Here is a 23,411-nt window from a genome sequence, read left to right as displayed (position 1 = left end):
TCTTGTCAAAGTCCCCCTTTCTTACACGAGGCTTTCAGCATGGATGACTAACATGACTTCAGATTTCTGTCTGTTTTTTTCCCATTATCTCTCGTCTCTGTCTCCATCTCTCGCCCCCGTGCCTTTTGGCTACAAATTCGCTCATCTGCTGCAGATAAACTTTGTCCCTCAATCAGACCGGCCTGTGTAACAAACTGAATTCACAAAACTTTCTGATACAATCAAACAGAAAAGCAAACCGGGGCTGACAATATGCCAAACAACAGCCTGCCAGCTTGTTCCAGGAGGGTGGATGGATTGGTGGAAGTAGAGGAGAGAGCAGAGCGGAGGCAGGGGGCATTTTGGGGATTCCCTCGCCTCTGTCAGAGTGCTGCAAAGCCATCCATCACGTCTGTTTTTATGGGACTAAAGAGCTAAACCACAAGCCTGGGGGGAGGATATTAAGGGTCTGACAATAGGAGCCGAGGCGATTGATCTATTTAAAACAGCCGTTGCAAAGCAGTGGAAAGCAGTGGTGCGGTGAAAGATTTGTAGCGTTTTCATTTACTTCTGCGTTTTTCACCTCTTGATTAGATCTGGGTGGCCTCTGGGTAAACATTGTCAGTAGATCCTATTTGCTCCCTTGAAGGACCCAAATCTGAACAAGTACAAGGATGTCTGTCTCTAATGGGTACCCGAACTGGCAACCTTGTTCGTCTGATTTTCTCTGCTTGTATCCTTGTTAGGAAAGGACACCATCCAAAACCAAACGGCTTCCACATCAATTTACTGTTTATTTTCATGTTTGATTTTTAAGTTTTGCTTAACTTAATCTGTGTTAGATTCGTATAAAAAATATATTATTAGTCCATGCATCCTTTGTTGAGCAATACAAGCTGGTTAGTCTTAGGCCTTTATTAAGAGGCAAATGTTGAGATATTTATCCACTGAAGGGCTTCCTTTTTGCTTTTTTCCTCCAAAGGTAGTGGTTCATCAGCTTACCATGCAGTGCGAGAAAGAAGTCATGAAAAGGCTTACATGCCAATAAAATCTGACACAGGAGCAGAGGGCCAGCGCTGTGTCGTAAAGCTGGCTGTAAAGAGGATCCTGTGGTCCACCTGACACAGGTAGACAGGCTCTGAATAGCCGTCTGAGCAAAACCCTTTCAGTTCAAGAATTCAAAACTTTGTCAATAAAAAAAAGTGTTGAAAATGCAGACTCACTGCCAGGTGGATTGACCTTTTACTGACCTCAGCTGGAGAAATGAAACAGGTGGGTGTAAGGTAACAACAACTCTAGTGATATACATAAAAGTTAAGCTCATCAAAACTCAGCACAAAGAGTAAAGAAAACTTGTGGTCAGTAGATTATTTCTTTGTTATAGCAATCATTCTTGGTAATAAATGTTATACTGTTGAAAATTCTATTTTCCTTTTAAATGGTGCCACATTTGTGAGAAACAAACAAGCAGAGGAACTGAGTACGTGGGTCGCACCCATGGAAAAATTTGCCAAATCTTCTCTGCCAATGCCAAACAGCTTTTTTCTGCTGTTATCTCTTGATCAATTTTGTTTGATGGATTTGATGATTAAAGTAAGGGGGGAAAAAAAGACATTTTGGCTAGTTTTGGTTAGTTATCATTCACTCAACAAACAGCAGCCTCGGTAGCTTGTGGAGATGCCACATGTACCTGTGTCACACGTTATGAGGGGTATAGAACAAGGAGATGGTCAAACTGTTTATCAGTCTTAGGTGGTAATATTTTACAGACGAAAAAGAGAAGAAAATGCAGAAATGGTAGAGATGTATTCTTTGGCTGCGACAAATATTTTTGGGCAGTCAGCCCAGGTACAGTCTGTGAGTCAGGAACACTGCTGTAGCTTCTGGCTATGTTAAACAATCCAGCACCATTTATCACCAGAAAGTTGAGGGCTGACAGGTCAGGGGTCAGAATCGGACTATGACAATATGTCCTCAGGGTCTGCAGCCGAGGATCTTTTTTTAAATACAAATATTTGCTTCTTTTTCTGTTATGCATTACATTGCTCAAAGATAAGTCAAACACTTTAAATAATACAGTTCCTTCTCTTTTGAAGGGATTTTCTTTAAATACTCATTACATTACATGCATTAACAGCACTCATATGTCATTAAAATGTCCAATGTTAATTTACAGTTGTTTTTTAAGACACTGAAAAAAATAAACCTCGATTTATATAATTTTGCAACAAAAATATTTTTTAAACTCAGTACTCTGGTACAAAGTTTTTAGACTTTTATCACTGTTACTCAAAGGCCCCATCCACATGGATGTACATTGACATCAGAATCAGAATCCCCTGTATTCGCCAAGTATCTCAAGAATAAAAGGAATTTGACTCCACTTAACCACACTCCGTCTGTACAACTATTATGAATACACACTAAATATTACAAAAATAGAAAAAACTAGAGCTTAAGTCTTAAGAAACAATAATAATAATAATTATTATTATTATTATTATTATTATAATCATCATCATCATAATAAAGAACTAAAGTATATCACCATTTAAGTTTAAATAAAATTAAAAATCAAAAATTAAAATAGTACACTGAAAAGATATCAAAGTACTGTGCAATTCGCAAAAGATTTTTTTTTTTAAGCAGTTTTGAACATTTTGGAAAGTATCAAAAAAGAACATATTTTTCCCAGCATTTTGGCATTAAAGCAACACAAACAAAATTTCAGTTCTCCAAAGGTGGAGATTTTTGACAACCATAGGAAAAAAAATATATTATTACATTTAATAACTGTAAACATGTAGACTAAGCCCTAGTTAACCAAGCATGCAGTGGAATCATATGCTGATAATCATGGTGCTGGGCACAATAGAGTGGTAGGTGAAAGCCAAGTCAATGTTCCCTGTGCTGAAAGGTATCAGCAATCAGCCCTAAAATAGTGAGAGAGTTCAGTCACAATATTGAGCGACTGCTGTTGAATAATCCAGCATCTGTGGAAAGTTACATAAGACTCTGCAACACATGAGATGATGAGAGTGGCTGTTGTTACGGAAACAAGGTACATCATTGGATTTTTTTTTTTCACTTTTTCCTCACAAAAAGCCCTCCAGGCAGAACTTCAACCACAGAAAATCCTTTGAGTGAACATCAGAGGGGAGAATTTTTCCTTGACAATCAGACACGACCTACTGCACACGAACAATTTGTTTCTGAATACAAATTTAATCTTTGTTTCCCCTTTTTCTTTTCATTTGATTTCCTGTGTTTCTTCTCTGTTTCAGCTCAAATATGAATGGATTCTGTGGCTAGAATAATGCTGCCAGATCCTGTTATGTTCCACTCGCTGTAACTCAACAGACAGACAGAAGCACTCATGACCTTGCAGCAGGAGCAGAGGAGCTGTTACAGAGAAGAACTACATCTTTGGGACTTTCCTCCAGAGAATGGACACAAGGGTGTGTGCTCAAGCTTCTGAAACTGTTCCTGAGGAGACGTAAATCCCACGCTGCAGTATATCTCAGCCAACAGGAGGGTTTTGTCGAGGACTGGCTGGTACATTCAGGGGTTTATTTCTTTCAAAGATCCTTGCATTTTTACAGTATTCTCCCACAATTTAATGCATTTTTTCTCTTTGATTCTCTTGTGCAAGTGTACTCCACAATCAAAGAGACAGTAACTTACTTTGATCAAAGTCAGTGATGGTAACTCACCTCCTTTAGTACATGAAGACAATAAGATCATGCATCAAATCATATTTTCCAAACTATTCAAATAAGTAGTAGTTCAAAATAAGTTTCTCCTGGCTGAAATCAATACATAAATTTATTGCCCAGTGTTTAATGTTGTATCTATTATAATATCAGTCTTGAAGGTACAGTCTGTAGAAAGAGGAAAATATAGCAACATCTAGCTGTCATATTCTAGACAAGAAGTTCTTGTGAGGCATGTTAAGTACAGGTATTTTTCAACAGCAGGAAGTGGTAACATTTTGAGGAACTCTGTGCATTTTGATAGTATGAACAAGGGTCTAAATATAGTACCAGGGTAGTTGATCTACCTTACTTTCTAAAGGATCTGGGACCTTTGAGGGTCAGAGCCTACAATCCTAAATGTTTCTCATTGGCAGAGTACTTTCCTTTTTTACCCAACTGCAGTATCATTATACACAACTGTGATTCACATGATTTAAAAACTCATTATCGTTCATTGATCCTGCATTACCATCCACTCTTTGAGCTACAGTTTGAAGAGGGACCCTGTAAACCGGAGGCTTTCAGCTGAATGTGTCAGTAGTTTTTGAGAGTGGGAGTCATGGGGAGGGTGCATCTTTGTTTATTCTTTTTTCAAATTTCAACGTACATTTTAAATACAGTATTTAATGACACTCTGAAACCAAAGCTAGGGATGCAACAGCCAAAAGTTGGCAGTAAACAGGGTTACACTTTTAACTGAAACACCAATAAATCTGTGCCGTGGCTTTTACAAAGAGTCATGCTTTAAGCTGAGTATTTTGAGCGTTTTGAACCCTAAATGAAGCATGATCAAAACTTTTAACCTTTTCTCACTCCCCCTTCTGGTCTGGGGGTGTAGTGCAGCTACTTTTTTTTCTTCTACATAAAAAACTACCCTCATTTGCATAATCTCCTAAGGACTTCAGGCTGCTGTCGAAATGCAGGCATCTATGGGCCACAGAAACCATTCAGCTCCTTGAAGAGAAGTTCCCAGAACTAAAAGTTTGTTAAAGAGCCCTTTAAGATCCTCTGATTGTTAACTTTTTATAATTAGAAACTTCACTCAGTCCACTCTTGAAATGCAAAAACAAATCTGCTTATAATCAGAAGCACAGTGGTGCAAGATGGCAAACTCCTTGGGACTCACTCCTAAGTAATAACAAAATAAATGTATTCAAAGTTATCCAATTTCCTAATTTCTAAATTACTTAATTCTGCAGTACATGTTCATAAGAGAAGTTAAAGAGGTGTAGTATTAGTCTGTGTGGGGGGAAAAGGGCTAAGAACACATTGCTTAGTGAATACTTTGATATCTATGTTGCAAAGTTTCAGTCTCTGAACAGCAGTGTGGTTCGAAGGAAGAACTGTGCCAATTTGTAATCTAGCATCCAGATAATATTGGTAGAAGCTGGTGAACAGTTTATATTACAGGCCTGATCTCACTGTCCCAGTCTGCACTGAAGCCTGAGGCCAACATTTCCCTACTGATGGCACAAACATGCAAATTTGTTGGAAGAGTTCAGCAGCAAAATGATTCCTGGCATAATCCTGTGGACTTCATGTTCCTCCACAGCAGAAGTGTGCCTCAGAGTGATAACTTTCTAATCAAACCATTTTCTTTTAACACTTTCGCAGCTCTCTGGACAGAGATACAACCGGCCTCCACACTGCTCTAAATCCACACTGTTGCTGTGTTGTATACTGTGTCATAAAAGGTGAAACTGTGAGGCCAATTTCTAATGTACAGCCCAGACCTATCTTTGCTTCTGGACAAGAGAGCAGCTTCAAAGAAGTCCTGAGTGTCACTTCAAAGATCTTTTGGTCTCCTTGAGGTTTCCTCTCTTCCTTTCCTGTCTCGCTGTTCTGTGGCGAAGTGTGTGTTTTAATCTGCAGCCCTGTAATCTTCTACCCCGCACTCTTTCTCCCCTCCTCACCCCTGGCTCACTGCGGTTAATGAAGGACTTTTTTGTTGTTGACTCGGAAGATGACACAAAATCAAAGATTCATCAAAGCAGGGTTATGTTTCTGGAGTTTAAATTTTGCTCACAGAAGAAGGATCTGAGTCAGTTTGAAGCCTATAGGTGGAAATAATGAGGGTGTTTGACTCCTCACTGTTGCCATAAGATTAAACTCTTTTAGTAGTTATGTTTTTAAAATGATGAGCGACAAACCTTTCACAGTGTCTGAATACCATCGACCTGATGTTACATCAGTTCATTTATGCAAGTTTATCTGAAGAAGTTTAACATTTTTTAACTCCGTCTTTGATAACTGCCATTAGCAAAACCATCAATACTTTTTTATTTGAAATGTGCCGACAAGGCGAGCACACAGAGTTCTGCTTCACCAAATTTCTTATTCACAAAGGCTTTAAAAGACTCGTACATGGCCTTGAGCTGACACTGACATTCTCAAACTCAAATGTGGCCAGATGTAGGAGAAAAAGACTTATTACTATGCCACACTTGAAACCGTACAGCTCCTAAAGTGGAGCTTCTACTTGAGCAGTGAAGTTTTCATGAACTCAGCCAGCAGCTCTGATTCATCACAGAAAAGGCAAACTAGTCTGACAGTTCTTTTTCATTTGCTTTAAAGGGACATGAAAAATCTCAACCAAAATATTGTCAGAATATCCTATACTGTGGATTTTATACGTTTTCATTTTTTTTCTTCATGTTAAAATAGGCAGAACACCATTTACACGACTACAGAGGATAGTTTTGAGAAACTGTTTTTCCTCTAAGCAGATTTTCCTCCTGTCAGTGTATACAACTAAAGAAATACAATGTCTTCTGAAACCCAGCTGGGGACGTTCACTAAGAGAGAATTGGAGCTGCTTATACCATTAGCAGTTTTGCATCATATGCCCCCCTTCTTCAATACTCCTCTTGGTCTAATTCACAAAGAACATTATGCTCATGGTTTTCAAGCAGAAAATGCCACAAAGTTCTTCAGCTTTGTGCAATTTTCTACAAATTTGAGTCTGATTCAAGCTGAGATGATTTTTCAAAATCTGTATTCTGTGTGCAGAGCTGCACTGTGAACTCTCATCCCGAGCCTCAAAGTCCATGCAACGTGTCATGAGTTAAACAGTAAAGGCAACATCTTACCACTTTAAGTTCAATCATGATAGATGTGACATAGCAGCTTGAGCCTCAGACTGTTTTTTATTGAACTTATAATGATAAAATTCATGTCATATTAATACTAACCAACTATTAACCCATTCATCCGTTATATTTGTCCCTTTTCTTATTTAGGAGGTCAGAGCCTTTCCTAGCTGTCTTTAAAAGCATGGTGGGTTCCACCTTGCACAGGTTGCCAGCCTACCACAGATTAACAGACCGAATAAATACATCAGGGTTGCCCCCATCTAATCTTGGTATGGGCCTGATACAGACTCAAAAATCAACGTAGATCTGCTCTGCTTGTCAAAGACGCCTGGTGCTCCCAGCCAAGCGTGGCTCTAAATCTCTAGCCAGACTCTTCTCCTCTGTTGTGCCCCATTGGTGGAATGAATGAATTACCTAACTGTATATGATCCAAACAGTCCCTTTCTACTTTTAAAATATGTCTGAAGACTCATCTGTTCAGGGAACACTGAAGCACTTAAGCTGAACCTTCTCCTCTTTGTCCTCAGGGGTAGAACGAGTCAGAAGGTCTCAGATCCACCTCTTAGTGAATTTTCAGCACCAACTACTGAATGCTGTATATTAGTGCAGCAATTAGTTGTGGTTAGCTGGCCAGATTTTTCTACATTATTTACAAAAAAAAATCTTGCACTCAATGGCAGCACCTACAGCCAAATAACTTGGAGCACTTTTGTTACACTAACTAGGTTTAGTCCTTCTGTCTAAATTCTTGCTTGTGTTGTAAATCCTTTTGGACAAAACCATCTGCTGAATGACACTGTAGAACTGTAAAAACTGTAGATCGAATGTTGGGTAGGTCCATTGGGCTTCTCTATTCAACCAGAAATGCACTGCTCCAACTCTCCATACCAAAACTGAAACCTGGGCTTTGATATCGACAGTGTTAATTTAACATTCTCTACTCCTTAAATGAGGATGAGTGCTATGTTTTGGCAACCTATGGCGTAATTTAAGTCTTTCAGAGATGGTATTGTTGATATGATTACATGTAAGTTGTGACATCACTTATAAAAAATATGGTGCTACTACCACAAATGTTTAGAAAAGAGTGGAAATCCCACTGAATGCATACTGGCTGATTTAAAAACTTTGTTTGGCTACTTTGCACAGGTGAAGCAGGCAAAAAAAGTCATGCAATCATTTCATGAATCAGTCCCTGAGTGTTCAGTGTGACCATCATAAAAGCTGTGGCCTCACACTTGACTACTTATTACTACAGCCAGTGTTGTTCTAATTTTGGTTTACCCAGTTTGCAAGAGTGGCTCTAAAATAAGTCATGATTCATATGATGAAATATCCAGTAGAGTTATCTCAGTACATTTAAAATGTAGGTTTGTTCTCTTTGTGCATTTTTGTTTCATGAGAGGATAACATCAGCAGTATATCAGGGAACACCTGGTGTTCAGCCTCTGATAGATTTATGATGCTTTGTACATAAAACGATTTTCCTCAATCACTGTGTGGGAACAGCTGGCTTGTAGCCTTTTTTCCCCACTGATAACTGGAGCTACATCTCAGGGGGGATTTTAATTTTCACTCACCAACATCACAAGTGTTCAGCGTAAAGCTCTCTCTGAACTGAGTCAGTCATTCTCCTCACTGACAAGCTCGGCCAGCTAACTGAGCATTATGGCTGTGTTAAAGCCTATAAATGTACTGGTGAGATTATGGAGCTGCCGCTGTAAAGATGTAAAAAAATGAGCATTTTCTCCCACAGTGGCTCTGTACACTCCCCGTACACTGGATTAGTGTTGTTTCTATCTTTGTACAGGAAGTTTGACTTGAATAGGTGAGCCTCTTAATCCTGGTCCTGTGGATTTTATGTTACAGCAGAGCAGGTCTATCCTGGTCATTCACAATAATGGGAATCATCAGAAACTGTTGCCAGAAAGGGATCCACCCTGGGTCTACCTCTCACTGCTCCCCAGGCTGTCATTGAGAAGTGTAAAATTCTCCATCATTTACATTTTAACACTTGCTCAAAGACAGAGAGCCATTAAAAGGCCCTCAGGAGGAGCTGCCTGTGGTTTATACTTTTATGAATCTTCCAGAAGGCTTTTTACAGGCTGTGCTTGGCTGCATGTGCCCGATAGCCCCCCCGGCTGCAGTGCAGCATATAAAAAGGAATGGTAATTAACGGAATAAACAACGTTTTACTCAGGGATGCACTGATAATAGCTTTATCTCTCTGGGAGCAGACTATATTTCAGGAGTTATTATGGAGGGGCAGGCAGGCAAATTTGAGGTCAGGAATAGTGTTTATGCACTGAATTTATTAAGCTTTATTTGGCGATTATTTTTCATATTCATAGCTAGTTTATTTCCCAAATTGGTGGTCAGCTCCTGTTAAAAACTGCAGCATAGTTTATTCAAATGTTTCATCAAAGACTTTAATTTCCTGTGAAGTTGAGCAAATTTTGAGTCACTCTTTCTGCTTCTAAAATATGTTGAAACTTACTCAACCAATCAGTCGGGTATTGCTTCTTAGATAAATCTCAGTCATTTTATGAAAGCATAACAGCGTAACACAATTTATTTTTCTATATCATTATCAGTTTAATTATCAATTTCTTAAATGATATGCGATAAGATGACTGTATAATAAAAATACGCATTGGATTTCAATTACATGCATTTAAAATATATATTATTTAAAATATATATTGTAGGAAACTACAATGTAGATGTAGTTTTTACTTTAAAAAATGTTAAATCAAAATTTCTGCTCCTACCATTCAGGTCTGCATGGTGAAAACTTTCCCCAAAAAAGTTTTACCAGCTACGTTATAATAAGCTGTGGATTTAAGCTATGGTAACTGGACCTGAGTATCTGAAATGAAACAGGAAGTCCATCAGTCATTTTTGCCAATCAAATACAGTTACCTATGACTCGTTTAAAAGCAGAGAGAAATTTCTGAAATGCAACATTTTCTGGAAAGTTATTCCACTTTTGGGGTTATTGTTTGCATTTGGGTACTTTTACCACAGAGCAATATGCAGACTATTTGTTGGAGGTTTTTGTTTTAATAAAATGTATTGGCTCTTTTTCTGATTGTTTTAACTGGCCTTAAAGCAATAATTTTTATTTTTAATCTTTTTAAGCAAGGGCAGTAAAAAATTAATTCATTTAAAAACAATCTTCTAAAACTATGTTTTTTCTTTCACTAACAAGTCAGATTTATTCATGAATCATTAAACTATTTATCCAACCAAACCAGCAGTAAGTCTAGTAATCGACACATATTTAAGATTCAAAGAACTATAAAAAAAAAAGGGAACTCAACTAAACTTCTGCTGTGGTCTGAACATTTTCCATCACACTGTTTGTAATTTCAACACCCATGCTGGAGGTCACATGTTGTTATTGGCACATAGACAGAACACACAAAAGAGACAGCAATGTAAAACCAGCCACAGCACATTTGTGTAAGCACAAAATCTCTGACACATCAAGTGTCACACAGCTCTAAGTGATGTCTTTGGTGTTCTTGAACCCCCTGACACACAATGTCAACACTTCCTCTGCACCCCGACTCTACTCCTCACCTCATTATTAAATGCTAGAACTCTGTACAGAGTCCAAAGTCATTACAGCTCAGATCATCCAGGAGGTTGAGGTTCAGACATCCTTGCAACTCAAACCTGTGCTGTAAGACATTCCTCCACTCCTCCCTTCAAGCAGCATGCTCCTGATCAAGCAGCACCTCTCAAGCATGTGTCTCTCTTCCCTGTGTCTGTTTCTATCAGGTTTTTCAAAAACGAAGACATCCTTTGCTCGGCTTACCTCAAAGGTTTGAAGAGAGAAGTCTGTCTTGCAAGTGGCCCGTTGGAATATGACACCTGGGAAGGTTTTATTTTGTTAGAAATTACTGCTGAGATGAAATGAGAAACCTACAAAGTGGTGCGATTCTGCTTGTCTCTTGAAAGAAAGTGTCTGTGCTTTGTTTCTCAAAAGGGATAAATAGCACTCTGTCCTATTTTTTTTAAACATCAGAAGCTGATGGTGAGCTCATTGTTCCTTCAATGTAAAAAGATGGAAAGTACAGGTAGGAACAATGCACAGCTTGCAAAACAGAAAATAAACCTCATCCACTTAACTCTTATCTCTCTTTTTCAGTTCTTTTCCATTTGTTTTCAAAAAAAAAGTCTGGAGTTAAATGAAATTAAACCTGAATTTGAGGGCTACAGAATTAAATTTTCAACATCAGTTCATCTCTAGTAAACAGCGATTCACAAGCTGTTGCACACTGACTTGTACCCTTGTATTTTTGGTCGACAGTCATTCGTCCCATTACGTCTCCCACTATTAATTTGATAAGGGCCAAACAAAACAAAAACAAAGCTGGGCTGAATGAATGCAGCAAAACAAAACAGCACTTCAGTCTGATGATTAGTTTAGTCAAAGTGCTTTTGAAATTAGGCATCATAAAGGACACACAAAATCTAATACACTCTTAAGCAGAGCTGACAGTCCCTACAACACGTGTCCCTAATTCTCCCTGGAAGACTTCATGGACCAGGAATTCCTGGAGGCTTCTTTTGAAGAGTTGTAACTTTTAATTTGCTCGGACACTGCCAGGATACATATGTTGGCTCTGCAAAGGTGGCACATGATCTACATTAACCAGATGTTGGCATGCCAGTTCCAATCACTTTGACCTTTGGCTGTAATACTTGGACAGATCTGTTTTCCTGCACCACAGGGCCACTGAGACATGTGTGTCACACAGACATGCATGACACTATGTTTAGAAATTTTAGTGTTTAGATTGATTTTAGACTCTAATGAACTTTTTTGTGGCTTCTTACAACCAAGCTGCAAACACAAGAGCCAAAAATGAAGCAAACACAGAGCTGCCAAAAATTGCAGTTCCTTGACTGGCAACTTGAGGCCGGCCCCAAAAGCAAATCATATTCCATTAAGCCTAATGTTATAATGTCTAACTTTACAGCATTCTTAGCACATTAAAAAAAGTTTGAAGCCTGGTTTACAAAAAATAAAAAGGTGGTCTCTTTGGCTTATTCCCCCTTCAATGACATATTTTTTCAAGATTTAAATAACATGAAAATGTACAGTGTTAACATTCTGCAGAGCATGAGCAAAGTGAGTGAGAGAAGCGAAAGTAAAGAAGAGAAACTGAAACTTAAGTATCAATCTAATCACACAGTACTGATTGTTACCATTGTTGGTATTGATATATCCACATTTTAGATCAATTTGCACACCACTACTGTGGACAGCCAAAGGCTGATAGCGACTGTTAAGGGGGTCTACAAGGTGATGGTATGCTAGTCTTCATCCCAAAACAAGCAAGCATCATTAATTAGCTTATATTAACATTTACATGATAGACATGAACAGGATTAGGTTCTAGTTAAGATTTGGTAAGGCAGCAGTAGAAGTCAGTGTTGGCTAGATAGTTAATGTAACAGGCTTGCAGCTGAGCCGACATGTAGGTGTTGCTTCAGTGGTGGTTGGTTACAGCGTCTTGTCTGCTTCAGGCTTGTTTCAGCTACAGTCTACAGTTTTGTGTTTTTAATGAACTCCACACTGTTACCCAACACAATACCTGACTCTTCCTGAAGCTATGCATCATCAACCCTCATTCCAACAACACACAATAATTAGCTATAATTAGCACAGTTTTCACTACTTTTTAAAATACCCTACACATTTTGACAATTGTTTGACAAATTTGTATTGTGACAGCAAAAGTTTGAAGGTATTCTTTCAATATCCTGCTCTTATTTTCTGTGAGTAGAGAGTGATTTATAATAACGTACAATGGAGTGAGGTATTCTTAGAGTTGAGCCTTCAGCTGAATGTCAAGAAAGGAAAGTAAGATTGGAGGACACAGAGAGTATTTCTATGTGGGGGAGAAAAAAGAAACTTTAATTGCTTCCTTGAAGAATTTCTCCTTTCTTGGTGTTTCTCACAAGGACTTCTTTTTTCTTTTCTTCTTTTTTTTTTGCAAGAGCTGCTTCATGAGCGCAAAAATGATATTTAATGAACCATAAAGTCTGATTCAGTTAGCCATGTTTTTCTCTGTTGAGCACTTAGGGGAGATTTTGAAACAGAGCTCAAAATAATTTACTCCATTACCATCAAAATGCCAGATGATAAAAATACACTAGGTGCAAAGCAACACTCAGCCTAATGGGTCAGTGCTGATGCTCTAATTGCAGAGGCAATATCTTAAAAGCTGCAGAAGTCTCTTATTAAAAATCAATACGTATCACTTCCATCACAGATCTTCTCCGGCATAAATTTAGGAGAGTATCTTCAGTAACTTTATGAATGAGGCTACAGGCAAAAGAACTTAGTGCAAAAAGCATGTGGGAGTAACTTCCTTCTTCATTCAATAGTTGTCTGGATTTTGTAGCTGCTTAAGCTGATTTCTTTGGCCTTGCTAGGTTAGCTCCTTTTGTGAGCCATTATCTACCAACTGTGTTAATCATAAAAACAAAACAATTCAGTCCCTGACGCACTCAAAGACTGAATCACTCAAGCACCCAAGGCTGAACATACTTTAAGATAAATAAGATGTGTTGCTTGGTGATACACCACTATGGTTATTTGGTAACTATTTTTCAGAGGCTGAGGAGGAGAAGACCTAAAAGATTGTATTAAAAAAATCAATGTGTTTACCCACTTTTTCTGAATTAATTGGTCCATTATATCTAAATAAATCAAGAGAGTGTCTAATGTGATGTTTTTACATGTTCCAGTGCTTACCTGTTAAGAGTTTGAAGACAGCTACATTAATGTGACTTTTTTAGCTGATTTGATGAAAGAACAAGATGGTATAATGGGCCATGTTTTAAAAGGGTTCAAATAGCCTCACGTGTTCTAACACACACCTACATTACTCGTCTTTTTTCAGGTTACTCTGACAGATATTTTGAAAAGAGTCTCTGATATGCAATGTCCAAAAGCTCTTCATGAGACATCCTCAAGAGTGGGAGGACTGAAAAGGGAAAAAAAAAAGTTGAAGAAATTGTGTGATGCTGAATACTCTGAGAGTCTTCACATTTCTCAGCTTGCTTTTACAAATGCAAGAACATCAATAGAACACCAACATAATAAAGGTAGAAAAAGGTAGAACACTCTCCATCCCTGGTGGACAGAGAGTTAGCAGAGTAGTATGGATGGTCGTGTCAATACAAGTGGCTCTGTGTTTTATGGCCATAACAGCTCACCATCCATCCTTAGTTTACAGGTTATTGATCACAGCAGACTCAACATCATGTGGATTCTATTTGTGCCCTTGGCCATGATGCACAGTAAAAGCATAACTGCCCATTAAATCTTTTCCTCAGAGCCCAGGAGAATCCTAGTTGGTCTTTATGGATGCAAATCCTGAAACTATTAAACAATCCCTACTTTTATTTTTGGAACACCAGCTGCCAGAGCATGGTTGTGGATTTTTTTTTTTTTTTAAACAAAAGGGATGTCAGAGAAGTTACAAGAAGACGCAGTCACCTCAAAGCTCTGAATTATTCATGCTTAACCTATAAACAGAAAGATATGATTGACTTCTTTTACACCATGTAACAGGCTGGTTGGACAGAATTTCTGCAACATGAAAACAACGCAAGGCAGTAAAAACCATTTACCTTAGTGGATACAGCACCCCTATAAAGATCAGGTGAAGTGGTTACAGAACTATAAAGTCAGTTTAGTGAGACAGTAAAAAATGCCTCAGGATTTTACCTGTGTTCAAATCCAAAGGGAGACTTCAAATCAACACTGCATGTTCTATTTATGTTTATTCTGTTGACTATAATAACTTCATTTGAGCTAAGTAAGTTAATGTGACGAACTTGAGACAGACCTGGTGTGTTTTGGCCTTTATAGAACTTGTGAAATTGTGAATCACATGTCAGAAAGTTTTTCTTCTTGCACAAATAATATGTTAAGAGCTGGTGGTACATCTATGTATTCAAGATTGTAAGGCTCTGTCATCTGATTATATCTGATTATACGTCCAACATTTGTTCAAGTCTTTCTGATTCTGAGTCCAGGGGGGTATTAAGTATCTACAAACCAGTGGCGGCTACAGGTCAGTCAAGGAGGGGAAGCTCAATTTTTTTCCAGCCTACATCATAAATTTGTTTATTTATTTAAACATAAATTCTACCCTCCGTGTCAGCTTGCTAGCAGCTGCAGCTGCTACATGAGACAACAACAGGCTGTAAGTGTGAGAGACAGGGCAAGAAGCTCAGCAGCTGTAGCTGTAGCTGCTTCTTGGTAATAAGAAAGAGAATCTTTACACACAATGCTCGTCACCTTTAAGAAAGGTGAACTTGCTAGGGACATAGGCTGGGGATCAATAAAGCCTCCAGATCAGTCCAAAACAAGTGAGAAGATGCTCCGGTGGAGGGTTATACTTCAAGATCACTGACTGGCTCATTTCACTGTCAATCAAAAAGGGTTTCGGCCTTAGACAGATCATCCAATCATCATGCAGAAGCCCAGCGTCCAGACTAGCCCACTGTCTCATAGACCCCCAGAGACCCTCAGCGTCCGATGGGCGGGACAAAGCCCAGCGTTTATCCAATGACCGACCAGTTTCCACAGTGGAAGAACCCCCGCTGAAGTCTGAAGACGCCTGACTGTGTTAAAGCACTGAGACGCTGCAGGGATGAATGAGAAGGAGGTCGAGCCTGTTACCTGTGATAGGTAGCTGATTCTGAACAAAAGTTTAAGTAATTCTAGCGCATATTTTGTCAATGAAATGTACACACAGCAGAACATATCACCACTGTTTTTAAGGGACATTTTAGGGGAAGCTGAGCTTCCCTTGAAGTCTTACAGCAATCGCCACTGCTACAAACTAACTTCACTAACACTTTCTCTCTTTAACTTCTTAATGTTTGATGATTTTCATGCTCTGAATATGAGTGCTGTGAGCGGTGGTGAGGCTGAATAAAGCAAGAAGAAGAAGAAGACTTTTTTATGTCATGAGAAAAGTAAATTAAAAATACAGGTTTTTTCACATTTACCGTTGATATTGATGATAACATTTCCTCTCATAGAAAGTGAGCAGTGTCAGCTACGTTTGTTAAAAAAGGAACCACAACTTTACTATTTCAGTTAGAGTGCTTTAGCAGAGCAGATTTCTCTGCTTACAAACAAAGCTGCAATTAATCAAATTACCACAACTGAGTGCAACACAGTGAATGTGGGGGCCCCGGGGCTCTGAGGCCCAGGTGCAGCTGCCGACTTTGCTGAATTAATCCAACCTGCGTCCCATTTCGAAGCATCTTTTCCTCACAGTCACAACTAGTCAACGGTATCTCCACCACGTTTCTGTCCGCCCATCCTGTACAGTGTAGCTTTCACTTTTACACACGCTTACATAAAGCTCTTTGAATTCCCCCATCTTCCATTAACTTGCCATCTGTATGACATGCATTCAAAGCAGCCAGCTGTGCGCCAAATGATCATATTACAAGTTCACAGAACATCCTCACACTGTTTGGAGTGTTAAAAATATGCTATCGGGGATTTAAAGGGGGCATGAGGACTTCACAGCCTGTGAGAACAGCTGTATTGTGCCTTCTGCGGCTTTTGAGGAGCTTTTGTCGAGACTTACAAAATAGCCGTGATGATGTCATCGGGATTATGTCGGCCTGGGCCTCAGACTACAGTTTGTTAACAGAAAAACGAAGAGGAAAGAGAAAGATATGGGTTGGGGAAAGTTGAACAAAAAGAGGCGATTGTTGAGAAAAGAATAGGTAATACTGCTGTTGGAGCTTAACCTATTTAGAGACTCAAATAAAAATAAGGACATTTGGGCTTCTGCTGAATCATTTTTACCATTTTCTTTCCTGAGAACCTTCGATTAAATCACTGATGTGTGGTGCTAAATAGCTGAAGAACCTATATATTATTAACTCCAATAAAACCTGCACTGTGTAAGTGGTGCAGCACCATAAATAAAAGGACTTATGAGTACTAATATCAGAAGGAAACGAGTCTGAGCCTTTGTGCTGTTGTGGAAAGCATGGCTGTTAGTCTTCAGTGCAGTAAACTTCGAGTTATGTTCAATAAAATAGCTCCCACACACACTTAAGTTTTAATTACAGTGAAAATAAAAGAACATATTGTTTACCAGAGGGAATGCTACAGAGCAAGGTCAGGGTCAAACAACAATGTCTGCACACGCTCCTCCTGCTCTTTTCCTTTTCTCTCATGAACAAAGCGGATAAGTAATCACTGCATTATTTTTGAAGGTAGGAAACACTCTCATTCTCTGATTTCCTCTCCCTCCCGCCCTCCCCCCTCCTTGCCTTTTCTCTCCTGCGTCCCTGTTGCTAACAGAGAACAACATGTTGTTACGAAGATCAGTTGCCAGCACTGGGGCACAGTTGCAGATTCAGCAACAACACGCAGCCGTTCACCAATAAATCATAACACACACACACACACAAACACAAACACAGGCATCACAGTGTTGGCTAGGCCTTCACCTGATGAAAAATACACCTCTGGATACGCAGGAAAATACTGTTCTGTATGTGCATACATGCATGCCATTAACATCTGCCAGCGTCCCATACTTTACAAACCAAACAACCTGCATAAGAGGCAAACAGATTTCCCCTACATCTGCAGGCATCATCGTAATGCCACGCAATGCCGGGCGGCCAGATGGCAGCGGAACAGAACAGATCAGGTTCTGAACTGTAGCTCCTTCCTGTCTTGGTTACTGAGAGGCTCATGGGAGATCGAGCAGGCAGCCGGGGCCAGGCGGGCTTCTCTTGAGGTGAGGAGGAAGAGACCACCTGTGTCAGCAAGGGTGAACGGCGGCAGAGGGAGGGTGTGTGGGTGTGTGTGTGGGTGAATGTGTGTTCATTATGTAAGAGGACGAGAAGGAGGTGATGAATGAGGAGATCTTGCAGTATGCAGGAATACAGCCAACAAAATAGGAAATGACATTTTTTCCTCTTATTATGCAGAGGACAGCAACAAAGTAATGGAGGAATTTAAATTAATTTTTACACTTTGGATGTGCAGCATGTTTTTGGGCATGCTTTTTCTCATGAGGCAAACACGCGAGGGGAATCTATTGCATTAGGAAGTTTTGAATAAATTCCTTGAACAGGAAACTATTTCATCTCAAGTCCGAGGGGGCCTCGTGGTTCAGAGACCGTGGAGGTTTATAATGCTGTCAGGAGTGCAGGGAGGTGATCTTTTCTGCAGTTTTTTAAGCAGACGTGGAAATAAGAATTTGTAAACGCCACACGCACACACGAGCGCGCACACACGTTTACACCAACAGACCTACTGAATGCTTCATTAAACTGCGTCTATCCTCCCAAATGTGCCTCCCTAAACCCAGAAGGGAGGAATACAGACGGAGATGAAGACCAATGCGTTGCGTGGCAGTTCAGCTTATCTCAGAGATAAGATGGAGGCCCTTCAGGGAGATGAGAACAGAGAGTGAAAGATGGAGGGGAGATGGATGGAGAGAGGAGAGGCAGTTCAGCAGAAAGCGACGGGACGGATGCTGAAGGAGAAAGAGACAGACGAGGAGGTAGAGGCAGGAATAGAGACAGACAGTGAAAGGATAAAAGAAAGACACACAGATTCATGGGTGTACAAAATATCACGCTCAGCTGGCTCCAGGTCAGTCTCTCCCTCTCCCTCGATCTGTCTCTGTTCCTTTATTTGCTGGTTATAAATGAGCAGATTAGGACTGTGCTCCACAAATGTAAATCAGCTGGTGGGGAGATCAAACCGTTTTAGCAGATACTGCCCTCGGTCCACGTACTTTCTTCCTATCAGAATAGAAATAGTTACAATTCTCCCTTGGTAAACCCTGAGAGAATAAAAAAAGTAGAGATCGCTGGAGCCCCAAGAGCTCATACCGAATCTGCTTAACTTTCTCCCTCTCATCCAGAGCTAAGCTGTGACCTCAGATTTGAAAGAATATAGCTGGAACTCACATACTAAAGGACATTATGCAGTGCTTGTCGACACTGAATATCTTATTTTCACTTTAAGAAAATTCTTTCCAGCACAGTATAGATAGCAGGCTGGAAGTGAATACCTAGCAGGAAGAGCAGGCTGCACTGAGGGCTTAACTTAAAGGCTCTTAAAGGAGATTTGTGTGTGACTTTCCATGCAAAAAAGGCACATTTTCTATGATGTTCATCTCCTTGAGTCCACCCTGAAGTGTGCACACATATATTAATATGCTCTTCAAGTAAACAAGTAGGTGGAGGGTTGGTGGAGCTGCCTTTGATGGGATTACACTCAATCAAAACATATTAGAGTGACTTTAATTCAAATGTATGAGACGGATTAAGACTATTCAGGAGGACAAGTTACATCAGCTGTCACAGAATGACACCAAAATTAAAACTAGACTGCAGCTAACCTAGCTAGTTGATCATGGCAATGCTAACATGCTGATTTTACTGTTTTTCTTGGTATACTATCATGCTAATATTTGCTATTTATTTCTTACAAATGAAAATAGTATTGTGAGGCTGTTTTCACACTGATCATTGAATGTCAAAGGCAAGAAAATCTTGAGTCCTTTTTGCCAGTAGTTACCGCTACTTGCTGCGGTTTAGCACCACAGCCAATATGGGTCATGTCCTGTTCAGACAACATGAATGAACCAGGGAGAGTAAACAGTTTGACTGTTTTATTTTGTACTTCAGTTTACTTTAAAAATACTTAAATTTTGACAGTTGTTAGTTTTATTGTGCACTTTTAATATCTTTTTTTTTTTTCATAATATATTTATTGGACTTAATGTCAGCGGGACCGTGCTGTCTTTGATCAAGATGATGTGTCACTGTTAATTAAAATTTTATGTATCAAAAAGTATCAGTAGTATCGGTACTCAGTCTTGGTGAGTACTCCAGAGGGAGTTTTTGTACTGGCCTGTAAAAATGTAGCATCAAACATCCTGAGCAGACACTGATAAAATCAGAAAACTAAAGAATATTAGAGTTAGATAACTTCAACTAACAATAGTTAAAATAGGTATAACATGATTTCATAACAAAACTGCAGAAATGACACAGAAGCCAGTAGAAATCCTAATGTGTTTTTCAGTTGTAGAAACATCAATATTTCCTCATCCTCTGAGATCCTCTCTCCCGCTCTCCCTCTCTCTGAAAGGCTTTTTTCACATCTTGGAACTTTGTGGCTGAATGCACTTTCACCAAATGTTTCTGCTTTGTTTTTGTGGAGCAGCCAAAAGAGAAGAACAGGAAGATTTAAGGGACCTTCCTGGTTCTTATACTCAAAGTATTTCTACAAGGCAGTCTGATTTACTGCCAAGTCCAGCCTTATGAAAGAGTTTTAAAAATCAACACAAAAGCTAACCACGAAAAAAAACATGAAAAAAAAAACCTTTAGGATGGAGGTTAAAGATAATCTTATTTTAGTTTTGAATCAGCATTTACAGATCACTTTTTAAATAGTATTGTAATAATGATCTGGTGAATGTGATGGTTTTAGAAACTTACAGTTGGAATGCATGACTGATTAAAAAAAAAAAAAAAAATCAGCCTACAACTGGAATATTTTGTTATTGACTATTCTTTTTAAGGATGTCAACAGTCTCCGTCATGCATGGACTATAGCTTCTACTTTGCTTACTAAACCCAGTAACACTCTTAAAAAATAGAAAATCAAGGAGATTGAGATATAATCAAAACAAAGAACAGCAGAGTTTTAGAACAATCGTAATATTCAGAAAGAAGAGTTGAAAACAAAAAGCACAGCTCTCTGCTGTCCACCGCTTAAGACCAAAAACTTTTCACATCATATTACGCACACAGCATAAACACAAAACACTGAAAACGGCATCATGTCATTTTCAAAACACCACATGACTTAATTAATTGATCCGACTGACCTGTTTTTAGGAAACCAATCTCCTAACAACCCATTCCCCCAATTTAAGGAAAATGAATGCAGCAGCGACCAGAACTTACCCCTTGTGGCTACACTCGTCATCCACGTGTATCTCCAAAAGACTTTCCCTCCGCACCAGATAAAGCTCAGCATGCGGATTAATTCCTTTTTTTTTCATTCCAAGTAAATCCAGGAAAAAAAACATGAATGAATATTTTCAGGGATGTCCGTAGCAAAAAAGTTACTTTCCGGTTTGTCTCATAGCTTTCCTGGCGTTCTGCAGGTGAATCCAAAACTTGCTGTATTGGTCCGCACTACGACAAGCGAAACTTGCCAAAAAGATCATAAAAACGGCGCTCCGTGGGGAGATATGTTTGATTAATTTTACTCTGATTTGGAACCATTGTCCTGATGAGCAATTATCATTAATTATCCGCAGGTGTGTTATTGTGAGCTACTACTATCACAGTGCTGGAATTACGGCGTTTTCTTCCTAGCAACAGCAGAGGCAGAAAATTCTGATTGGCTGACGAATTGACTCGTTTCATTTTACCCTTCACAGTAAAATGTAAACTGGAACAGTAGTTTATTTTTATCAGAAACATTTTATATATATATATATATATATATATATATATATATATATATATATATATATATATATATATATATATATATATATATATATATATATATATATTATTTTTTTTATTTTTTTATTTTTTTATTTATTTATTTTTTGTTAGAATTTACTACTTATATAATAAAACTTGACATAAATATTTATTAGATTATCTCCTTCCAGATACTTGGACCCTCTCAGTTCACCTCTTATCACCAATACATGACAGAAAGCATTGTTCCAAAACTGATGCTTTAGATACTAAATTGTGCAGGATGTGACATTGTCTGTTATTGGATTTTCAAGCTGATATCCAGTCCAGCAGTTACTGTCTCCACAGTTTCAGTGAATAAAATGTGCTTGTGCCACTGTCAGGCTGAGTCCTAATGGGGACCATTCACATTAAAAATGTTTGGTGTGCTGCATTTTGAATTACAGCCACCATTATGTGGCAGATGTTGCTACATCTCGTTTACGTCCTCATGCTCTGTTGGTTTGACAGAGACCTGAAGCTCTTCATTTCGACAGAAGCTATTTTGTTGAACACTAAAGGCGTAACACTCCAAATGGACGACTGGTTGATGATTTACTGTAGAAACTGTGCTGCAACTGGTTATTGAGGCTATGGATCTTTCTAAATTCTGCACTGTCAGTGTCCAAGTGTGGAAACAGCTGGAGGTGAAAGAAGTAAACCATGAACAGATGGTTTCTGCTCTGATAACCTGTAAGTATTAAATACGTAAATATAAGGGTGTTGTCATTAGAGACTGTCTCTATCATTGTGTATATAATGTGTACACAGATTGAGCTGAAAGTAATAAAGATTTAATAAAGTTATCATTTGTATGCAACACGTGTAACTTCTTTTAAAGTAGCAGTCTAAAGGTCAGCCCCACAAACTCAAGAAAAACGTCTTTTTTTATTAGGTAAATTAGTAAAACCATAACTGCTTCTAAAAGGCATTTACTTTACTTTTAAAACATGCTTATTAAAAAAGCACTGTGTCGTTTTTTGGTTGTGTGTGTTTGTGTGTGTTGCAGTCTTTCTGAGTGGCTGGGTTCAGATTTACTCTGTAATGCTCCAGAGTGCAACCATCTGAGACCCAACATCCCGAGACTCTGCAGCCATGACATTTTAAGGAGAAACACCTTAAAGGGAAGAGACACTCGAGCGGAAAAGATGATGCAAATCACGTTGGTGAGGTCTCCGAGGTTACAGTCTTTGTGTGTATAAAGAGGGCCTGGAAGTCGGAGATACACTGGAGGGTGTCTGACAATAAAAAAAGGCAGGCAGAAAACATGACATTGCTGTTGCATCCATTGAGTTATATTTTCACTAAATTACAGGGCTGCTCTGCCAGGCACCAAAGGCCTGTGAGGCTGCACTGCCATTGTGATGAATAAAAGATGTTTGGCTGATGATTAAGTCACATTGCCTGCAATTTAACTAGACAGCCATATTTGTTTTCTGTGAGAATCAACTAAATACGTGCACAGAGTATAATGAGTTAATCGTCTCTGTGTGGAAAAACTTGTACAGTATGTTTTCAGTTGGGATTTTTGTGGAAAATTTTTTGCTTCTTTACCGATCCCATTTTGGTTCTTCTAACAAGTTCTCATATTGGGTCAAAATGACTTACTAGTATGCTGTGGTCTACAGTGCATATTCTAAAAGCAAATGTTCTATTTAAAAAAACAGACAAATCTGTTCATATGAGTGTCAGTACTGCTAATTTTTGTTTTACTTATTTATTTCTTTTTTTCCCTCATACCATTTGATGATCTAAGGAAACAGAGATGTTCCAAAGTGACTTACTTCCAAGTGGTTAAAATGAAAATTTTAAGTCTGACTAGGCTACGAGTCTAGCAGGCATAGTTTGGGATATTAATAACACAATTTAATACAGGTTCTCAGGTTAGGATCCACATATTGAGAACAGGCTACAGACAATAGTATGCAGCCAAACCATGCTCTACCATATCTGGCATTCTGCTTGTAGTGTAGTGGCAGTGCCAAAGCTGCAGCCCCAGCTAGTGGCC

General features: G+C 38.9%; 1 protein-coding gene across 1 annotated transcript in view; it reads right to left on the bottom strand.

Moving 5' to 3' along the window:
• The window catches only part of cdh22 (cadherin 22), a 333,080-nt gene extending 311,900 nt beyond the window's left edge, over positions 1–21,180 (bottom strand). Inside the window, exon 1 of the mRNA XM_074667232.1 lies at positions 20,831–21,180. The gene's annotated coding sequence lies outside the window, so the exon portion shown is untranslated. The remainder of the gene's footprint in view (positions 1–20,830) is intronic.
• Positions 21,181–23,411: the final 2,231 nt, after the last annotated feature.

The sequence above is a fragment of the Halichoeres trimaculatus genome, unplaced genomic scaffold (genome assembly GCF_033239565.1).
Source record: "Halichoeres trimaculatus isolate MK-OKI-2021-1 unplaced genomic scaffold, fHalTri1.1 fHalTri1_scaffold_1, whole genome shotgun sequence".
NCBI classification, from domain to species: domain Eukaryota; kingdom Metazoa; phylum Chordata; class Actinopteri; order Labriformes; family Labridae; genus Halichoeres; species Halichoeres trimaculatus.
Note: the sequence above shows the minus strand (reverse complement) of the source record. Positions and strands in the feature narration are given on the sequence as shown.